We start from the raw sequence: 9,802 nt of genomic DNA, 5'->3' as shown, positions 1-9,802 counted from the left end.
TGGCCTACAGGCGAGTTGCCGTCGTGAAAAATCGGAAAATCTAGAGAAAATTATATGAACACACCTAACCAATTATATACCATTTTATTCGTAATTTTATTCTGCATCTTTCGTACGAACAAAGTTTTTTTGTATCTTTTACGGTTTAGATAGTATAAAGCAATCTGTGTAGTTGTTAACTTGTCAAAATGCAAAGTGCGGCTAGGTTGAAGCAACACTCCTCACGATTCGATATTTCTCTAAAGAAAACATATAAAGTATTATACATCATTAGAAAGGTCTCAAAATTCTTAGTTCTTTTTCCATATATCACAACTTCGAATTTTGCACGGTGTGGCCTACAGGCGAGTTGCCGTCGTGAAAATTCGGAAAAATTGGAAAATCTAGAGAAAATTATATGAACACACCTAACCAATTATATACCATTTTATTCGTAATTTTATTCTGCATCTTTCGTACGAACAAAGTTTTTTCGTATCATTTACGGTTTAGATAGTATAAAGCAATCTGTGTGATTCACTACATAATCGCGGCTGCTGGCACCAGACTTTTGCACTTTGAAATGCAAAGTGCGGATAGGTTAGAGCAACACTCCTCTCGATTCGATATTTCTCTAAAGAAAACATATAAAGTATCATACATCATTAGAAAGGTCTTAAAATTCTTAGTTCTTTTTCCATATATCACAACTTCGAATTTTGCACGGTGTGGCCCACAGGCGAGTTGCCGTTATGAAAATCGGAAAATCTAAAAAAAATATATGAACACACCTAACCATTTATATACCATTTTATTCGTAATTTTATTCTGCATCTTTCGTACGAACAAAGTTTTTTTGTATCTTTTACGGTTTAGATAGTAAAGAGCAATCTGTGTAGTTGTTAACTTGTCAAAATGCAAAGTGCGGCTAGGTTGAAGCAACACTCCTCACGATTCGATATTTCTCTAAAGAAAACATATAAAGTATTATACATCATTAGAAAGGTCTCAAAATTCTTAGTTCTTTTTCCATATATCACAACTTCGAATTTTGCACGGTGTAGCCTACATGCAAGTTGCCGTCGTGAAAATTCGGAAAATCGGAAAATCTAGAGAAAATTATATGAACACACCTAACCAATTATATATCATTTTATTCGTAATTTTATTCTGCATCTTTCGTACGAACAAAGTTTTTTTGTATCTTTTACCGTTTAAGAGAAAATCGAGGAAAACTGGTGTGAACATTTATTGTAAAATTAAAAAAATCAAACAAATTATTAAAAAAATAATATAACTATATATAAATTCGTATTATATTCATTGAGATCTATAAAAATCAATAAATACATATTTTTATACAAAACTTTAAAAAAACCCAAAAAAACACCTAAAAACTCAATAATTAACTATAATTCATATTATCCATATATATAAAACTGTTTGAACATCTAACAAAATTTTCGAAAAAAAATTTTCTATCAGAAGGGTTCACAGTTCGAAATTTTCGCAGACTTTTGTCTTGACGATTCACTTCAACCCGGAGCGTCGCCTCACCGCAGGTCAAAATCACGTCGCTTGGGACTCAGTCGAATACCTACGCTGTGGCTGCGCGCCTTATATAGGGGGATAGGTCGTGTCGAGTGCGATGCGAGCAAGCTCAGGCTAAAGTACGCTATGTTGTTCAGGCGGGTACGGATATCATTCCCCGGTGTAGTTTTTACATCATATTCGATACTTTTAGTCTGTCAATGATATATTAGCGTAACTTTTAATAATGTTGTGAGCCATATCTAGAATTATATACACCGTATATATTCGGATGCTGGTTTGCGGCTATAGATAACTGGTGGAAGGATCATTCGTTTTTAAACGTTCGGTCAGAGAGAGTTGAAATTATTTGGGTCTGCGGACCGCAAATATGAAATCTATATATTTTAATAATATAAGATTTTACAAATTGACTACGGTCAAATATATGTGAATGTAGCAGAACTAGCAAAGCTTCTCGCAGCGATGGTCTTTCGTTTCATGAACGTTTGATCGGAGCGAGTTGAAATTATTTGGGTCTGCGGACCGCAAATATAAAATCTATATATTTTAGTAATATAGGATTTTACAAATGGACTAAAGTCAAATAGATGGGTGGTGCAGCAGAACTGAGGAAGCTTCTCGCACCGAGGATCATTCATTTATGAACGTTCGATCGGTGCGAGTTAAAATTATTTGGGTCTGCTGACCGCAAATATGAAATCTTGTGATTACTCGACAAATTATTGCTGTAATCAAGTGCGCTCCTATAGTATAATATACTGTGGGCAAAAGCCTCTGGCAATGATCATTCGTTTCATTAACTATTAGAGGGCCAGTCTGGTGCCAGCAGCCGCGGTAATTCCAGCTCTAATAGCGTATATTAAAGGTGTTGCGGTTAAAAAGCTCATAGTTGAATCTGTGTCCCACACTGTCGGTTCACCGCTCACTGTCATGTTCAACAGGCATGTCTGTGGGACGTCCTACCGGTGGTCTTAGCCCGTAAAAAGGCGGCCCAACTCAAAATCCTACCAAGGTGCTCTTCACCGAGTGTCGAGGTGGGCCGGTACGTTTACTTTGAACAAATTAGAGTGCTTAAAGCAGGCTCATTCGCCTGAATATTGTGTGCATGGAATAATGGAATAGGACCTCGGTTCTATTTTGTTGGTTTTCGGAATTCCGAGGTAATGATTAATAGGGACAACTGGGGGCATTCGTATTGCGACGTTAGAGATGAAATTCTTGGATCGTCGCAAGACGGACAGAAGCGAAAGCATTTGCCAAATGTGTTTTCATCAATCAAGAACGAAAGTTAGAGGTTCGAAGGCGATCAGATACCGCCCTAGTTCTAACCATAAACGATGCCAGCTAGCGATCCGCCGAAGTTCCTCCAATGACTCGGCGGGCAGCTTCCGGGAAACCAAAGCTTTTGGGTTCCGGGGGAAGTATGGTTGCAAAGCTAAAACTTAAAGGAATTGACAGAAGGGCACTACAAGGAGTGGAGCCTGCGGCTTAATTTGACTCAACACGGGAAACCTCACCAGGTCCAGACATCGGAAGGATTGACAGATTGAGAGCTCTTTCTTGATTCGGTGGGTGGTGGTGCATGGCCATTCTTAGTTGGTGGAGTGATTTGTCTGGTTAATTCTGATAACGAACGAGATTCTAGCCTGCTAAATAGACGTACTTTCTGGTATCGCAAAGACCCTCCGCTTCGGCTTCGGTCGTTGTTGGTTGTGGTTCTCACTACCGGCGTACAAATATATCTTCTTAGAGGGACAGGCGGCATTTAGTCGCACGCAATTGAACAATAACAGGTCTGTGATGCCCTTAGATGTTCTGGGCCGCACGCGCGCTACACTGAAGAGATCAGCAGGTTTTCCTTGGCCGAAAGGTCCGGGTAATCCGTTGAAGCCTCTTCGTGCTAGGGATTGGGGCTTGCAATTCTTCCCCATGAACGAGGAATTCCTAGTAAGCGCGAGTCATAAGCTTGCGTTGATTATGTCCCTGCCCTTTGTACACACCGCCCGTCGCTACTACCGATTGAATTATTTAGTGAGGTCTTCGGACCGGTGCGCGGCAGCGTTTCGACATTGCCGATGTTGCTGGGAAGATAACCAAACTTGATTATTTAGAGGAAGTAAAAGTCGTAACAAGGTTTCCGTAGGTGAACCTGCGAAAGGATCATTAACGTACATTTACTATTTAGTGAATAAAACGTGTGCAATATGTCGTATAACCTACGATCTTTTCAAATCATTTTTCATGATTATAGGATATATAATATTTAAAATATATTTAGTATCTATAATATAACATTTTGTGCCATAATTAATTTTATTATAGCCTACTCTACATATTATTTTCCATGATTATAGGATATAAAATATTAAAAATATATTTAATATTTATGATATAACTTTTCGTGCCATAATTAATGTTTGTTTATGTATAAGTACTAATCATTTGAGATATTAAGAGTTCACTTGTCTGTTCACTTGATTTTCTATGTCAGTGAGGTTATAACAAATTATTATTTCATATTATACACCAATAATTCTGTTATTCACTACAATTTCACACACCAAGTTTCGTTTTTAATTTCACAAAATAATATTTTATCCACACATTAACTTTTATTAATTTTATCACAGTTTACACACTATTATTATAGTTTATTACTTAAAGATTTAACAAACTTCTGGAACAACGCTTCGAAAAATTTCTTGTGCCAGGGAAGACGAGTTTCTATGTGTGCGTGTGTCGAATTTCGATAGTTGGTATAACGGTATAACACAATATGACACTGATGATTAATGTGCGGTTCAAGTATTTATATTCAATACAATAACAATATGAGTTAATTAGGGTATTATATATATATATATATATATATATATATATATATTTATTTATTTATTTATGCGGAAATAGATATCAGTAAATAAATATCAGGCAGTACATCTTTTATAATATTTTTCCAACGTTTTTAATGATAACCTGTTTTCAAACGTAATCTATAAATTATTAATAATATATTTATATATATATATATATATACATACATATATATACATATATATATATATATATATATATGTGTGTATATATATATATCTTGATATATTATATATATAATAAACAGCAAAGTTTTTATGCTAGGCTAGTGAGTCAAAAATCAGGGTCACAATCTCTGTCGAATATTTTACGAAGTGTATTAGTTTAAAAATAAATAAATTTATTAATTTTGGTTAATAAATCGATGCCTATTTATTCACCATACATAACTGATGTATTTGGCCATAACTGAACGCAGCAGGGAAGAAAGAGAGAGCTGCATTTTTGCATGTACTTGAAAGGGACACATAAGCAGTGCACAAAAGGTTCACTCGCAGCCTCTTGCCTGCACACACACATTAATAAAAAGGACATTTTGTCGAATAAATCCACAATATTTTGTCAAGCGCAAATTTATTTTTCTATATATAACTATTCTCGATAATAATAATTTAAATATAACTGCAGCTGATATTGTATTTAATAATAATATTTGTATTATATTGTTACTATCTTAATTTTTATCAATGGCAAAACATATTTTATAATATTATATTTGAACATAACTTTATAAAGATATAAATATATTATTATGATAATATATCTGTGCATGTGATATTGTAATATGTCTATGCATGAAAATTTCATGGAACAATATAAAACACAAAGTTAAAAATATAAATAGATATATTATAACATATGATTAATAATTTCGGAAAGCAGATTTTACAAAAAAATTATATTTATTTATTCCATACCGATTCTACAAAATGAGAAACCATATTTTCCATCCCTATTGAAAAATACAAGAAAAAACATATTCCACATTCGTTCTTTATTAGCAAAATCTTAAATGATTTGTATGTGAATAATTCTATATTCTAAATCCTACAATACTCTCATACACAGCTTATATTTAGCAATATGAATAAACCATGCAAAACTCATATTCAGTTTCTCATATATATCCCACATTCAGCAATATCGAAAAATCATATGTAAAACATATCATATATCGCTCATATTCGTTCCACATTTAGCAATATGGAAAATTCATGTGAATCTAATATGAATCGTCTCATATTCAGCTCATAAGAATCGCACGTTGTGAACGTGGGCTCAACATTATTTAACATAAGCTACACTTTAAATATTTAGCTTGCATTAAAATCATCTCCAGCTTAGATGTATTTCTACTGGGGTTTACGGTGTACTAATTGTAACCATAATAATCATACTAGTTTCAGAATCGCCCGAGTTATCTTAAACGATTTCGAGGGAATCACGATCGAAACATGTATAAATATATATATAAAATCACCCTGAACGGTGAATCACTTGGCTCGTGGGTCGATGAAGAACGCAGCTAATTGCGCGTCGACATGTGAACTGCAGGATACATGAACATTGACATTTCGAACGCACATTGCGGTCCTCGGATACTGTTCCCGGACCACCTCTGGCTGAGAGTCGTATAACATTACCAGACTGCCGCTTGCTTTAAACGGCTTGCCAGCGTACGATGGAGTTTCGCGTATATGCGTGCTCTTGAATAATTCACTCAACGTGTGAGCCAGTCCACTTTGCAACATGGGACATTTCCGTTCGTTGACGTTCTGTGGGATTACAAAGGGTTGTGTGTCCTAGAGATTTTATATTCTTGCGACCCTCCCAATAACCGGAAACCCGAACTCTTCGAAATGCGGTTTCGTTCCGGCAAATTTGGACGATTCAAAGGTTCCTCGTCGATTTTGTGTGCGCTTGCTTACTAACGTTTGCAAGCACATCATAATCATAATACGACCTCAGAGCAGATGAGATTACCTGCTGAATTTAAGCATATTACTAAGCGGTGGAAAAGAAACTAACTAGGATTCCCTTAGTAGCGGCGAGCGAACAGGGATGAGCCCAGCACTAAATCCCGCGGCCGGAGACGGACGCTGGGAAATGTAGTGTTAGGGAGGATCCGATAATCTCGGTGCGTTGCGGCGAGTTCAAGTCCATCTTGAATGGGGACATTTACCCATAGAGGGTGCCAGGCCCGTAGCGACCGTTGCGCGTATCGAGAGGATCTCTCCTCAGAGTCGAGTTGCTTGAGAGTGCAGCTCTAAGTGGGTGGTAAACTCCATCTAAGGCTAAATATGACCACGAGACCGATAGCGAACTTATGTGTCAGGCGGCGTTGGCATGCACTTCTCTCTCAGTAGGACGTCGCGACCCGTTTGGTGTCGATCTTCGATCGCGGCGGTAGCCTGTCACGAATTTATTCGCGCCAGACCCCGCGTGCTCCGGCCGACTGCCAGACGGTATAAATGATATGGTATAGGGTCGCTTTTAAGCGTTCGGCCGGTTGCAAGCACGGACGGTTATTGGCCGTCGGACCTAGTCCGGCATCGATGCCGCCTCGAGCTGTTAGCTACCGTGTTCTCGAACGGACTCTATTACCGGTCAGCGATGCTATTGCTTTGGGTACTTTCAGGACCCGTCTTGAAACACGGACCAAGGAGTCTAGCATGTGCGCGAGGCATTGGGAAATACAAAACCTAAAGGCGCAATAAACGTAAAGGTTTGCTTAAGTAAACCGAGGGATGACGGACCGCATCTACGGATGCGTGCTTGCAATCCCAAGGCGTCTCACTCACATTGCGAGAAGAGACGCACTCAGAGCGTACACGCTAGGTCCCGAAAGATGGTGAACTATGCCCGGTCAGGTCAAAGTCAGGGAAAACCGTGATGGAGGACCGTAGCGATTCTGACGTGCAAATCGATCGTCGGAACTGGGTATAGGGGCGAAAGACTAATCGAACCATCTAGTAGCTGGTTCCCTCCGAAGTTTCCCTCAGGATAGCTGGCATTCGATGAGCGAGTCTCATCCGGTAAAGCGAATGATTAGAGGCCTTGGGGCCGAAACGACCTCAACCTATTCTCAAACTTTAAATGGGTGAGATCTCTGGCTTGCTTGAATAGTGAAGTCAGAGATTTGGATCAGAGTGCCTAGTGGGCCATTTTTGGTAAGTAGAACTGGCGCTGTGGGATGAACCAAACGCCGAGTTAAGGCGCCTAAACGACGCTAATGGGATACCATGAAAGGCGTTGGTTGCTTAAGACAGCAGGACGGTGGCCATGGAAGTTGGAATCCGTAAGGAGTGTGTAACAACTCACCTGCCGAAGCAACTAGCCCTGAAAATGTATGGCGCTGAAGCGTCGTGCCTATACTCGGCCGCCAAGGCATGAGAAACGTTTATAATAGTTCGTTTTGACGCCCTGGTGAGTAGGAGGATCGCGGTGGTGTGCGCAGAAAGGTTCGGGCGTAAGCCTGCCTGGAGCCGCCATCGGTGCAGATCTTGGTGGTAGTAGCAAATACTCCAGCGAGGCCCTGGAGGACTGACGTGGAGAAGGGTTTCGTGTGAACAGCCGTTGCACACGAGTCAGTCGATCCTAAGCCCCAGGAGAAATCCTATGTTGATGTTGGTGTATTTTATTTTGAATAAAATTTCACACCCATCGGGCGAAAGGGAATCCGGTTCCTATTCCGGAACCCGGCAGCGGAACCGTTTACAAGTCGGGCACTCGCAAGAGAGTTTGTCGGGGTAACCCCTGGAGACGCCGTCGGGAAATACGGGAAGAGTTTTCTTTTCTGTATGAGCGTTTGAGTTCCCTGGAATCCTCTAGAAGGGAGATAGGGTTTCGAACGCGAAGAGCACCGCTGTTGCGGCGGTGTCCGTATCTTCCCCTCGGACCTTGAAAATCCAGGAGAGGGCCACGGTAGGTGTCGCGCCGGTTCGTACCCATATCCGCAGCAGGTCTCCAAGGTGAAGAGCCTCTAGTCGATAGATAAATGTAGGTAAGGGAAGTCGGCAAATTGGATCCGTAACTTCGGGATAAGGATTGGCTCTGAGGATCGGGGCGTGCCGGGCTTGGTTGGAAAGCGGGCGTAGGCCGATGTGCCGGGCCTGGGCAAGGTGAAATTATCCTTGTGACTTAGATCCGAGCTCGGTCCCGTGTCGAGGCCCCCCGCGGATCTTTCTTGCTGCGAGGTTTCTGTGCCGGCTTCGGTCGGTCAGTCGTACTCTTCGGCCGCCATTCAAGGTCAGCTCAGAACTGGCACGGACTAGGGGAATCCGACTGTCTAATTAAAACAAAGCATTGCGATGGCCCTAGCGGGTGTTGACGCAATGTGATTTCTGCCCAGTGCTCTGAATGTGAACGTAAAGAAATTCAAGCAAGCGCGGGTAAACGGCGAAAGTAACTATGACTCTCTTAAGACTCTTGGTTGGAGACGCTTGCCCACCTCCTCGTGGTTCCAGCCGGGCGTCGATGGAGCGACGCTAATGAGTGTCTCGCCACCGACGGCTAAGAGGCAAAGCGAAGGTTGAGAGAAGGGTAGGCCCGCTCTCTCTCATCCGAGTCGTAACATAATCGACCAGTCTAGCTGGCACGAATCTATTGCCCCACTAAGCCATCTAGCAGGGCTTCACAGGGGCTCTGTCTTCACTATACGGATCCGGCGGTGCCGGTATCCTCTATTTCTTATATTCAACACCTCGGTGGCGGGAGTAGTGCCCCGCCACTATGAGGTGGCTCTTATAGATATAGACAGTGGCAACTTTGCCACAATACCTTGAATCTCGTATTATTACTATGGCTAATAACAACAATGATATGATCGGCGCAGGATTCGGTATCTGCGAGAATGCTTCTCGGAGTGAGCCAGGAGAGCATTCTGATGGTTCTGGCTCACAAATCGACCAGGACATAGTTGTGTGGTGGCCTTTTGTTGCCGTTACCTGCCCTTTCTGTCCGGGTGCGTGTGTCCTTGCCTCTGCGAGTGAAGTCTCGAGGCATTTGAGGCGCTTTCATCCGGATAGGAAGGCCAGGTACGTCTGCAGCAACTGCCAACAGGTCTGTGGGAATCAGGGGGGTCTGACTGTTCATGCTCGTTCCTGTAAGGGTCCACGACCAGAGGAGGCTCACAAGTGCAGTGAATGTACTGCGAGTTTTCCCTCAAAGTCGGGCCTGTCTCAGCATGAGCGACATGCTCATCCTGGAGTAAGGAACGACAGACGACAGTTAGACCGCCCTCGATCGGCACGACCCGAAGGATCACCCCGTCTGAGAGTGTGGACTGACGAAGACATTGAGACTCTGAGGAGGGTCAATGATCAATACCTCAACAGTCCCAATGTTAACGTCAAAATCAGGGACGAACATCTCCCTCACATGACGCGCACTCAAA

General features: G+C 41.5%; 1 non-coding gene across 1 annotated transcript; it reads left to right on the top strand.

Annotated features, from left to right (window-relative positions):
• Positions 1–5,884: 5,884 nt before the first annotated feature.
• Positions 5,885–6,039, top strand: LOC113380486. Its single transcript, XR_003367421.1, has one exon. It is a non-coding gene; the product is annotated as a 5.8S ribosomal RNA (ribosomal RNA).
• Positions 6,040–9,802: the final 3,763 nt, after the last annotated feature.

This window comes from Ctenocephalides felis, unplaced genomic scaffold (assembly GCF_003426905.1).
Source record: "Ctenocephalides felis isolate EL2017-DRISC unplaced genomic scaffold, ASM342690v1 CF-g0.4_SCAFFOLD_02167, whole genome shotgun sequence".
Classification (NCBI taxonomy): Eukaryota; Metazoa; Arthropoda; class Insecta; order Siphonaptera; family Pulicidae; genus Ctenocephalides; species Ctenocephalides felis.
This window is presented reverse-complemented; position numbering and strand designations above follow the sequence as displayed.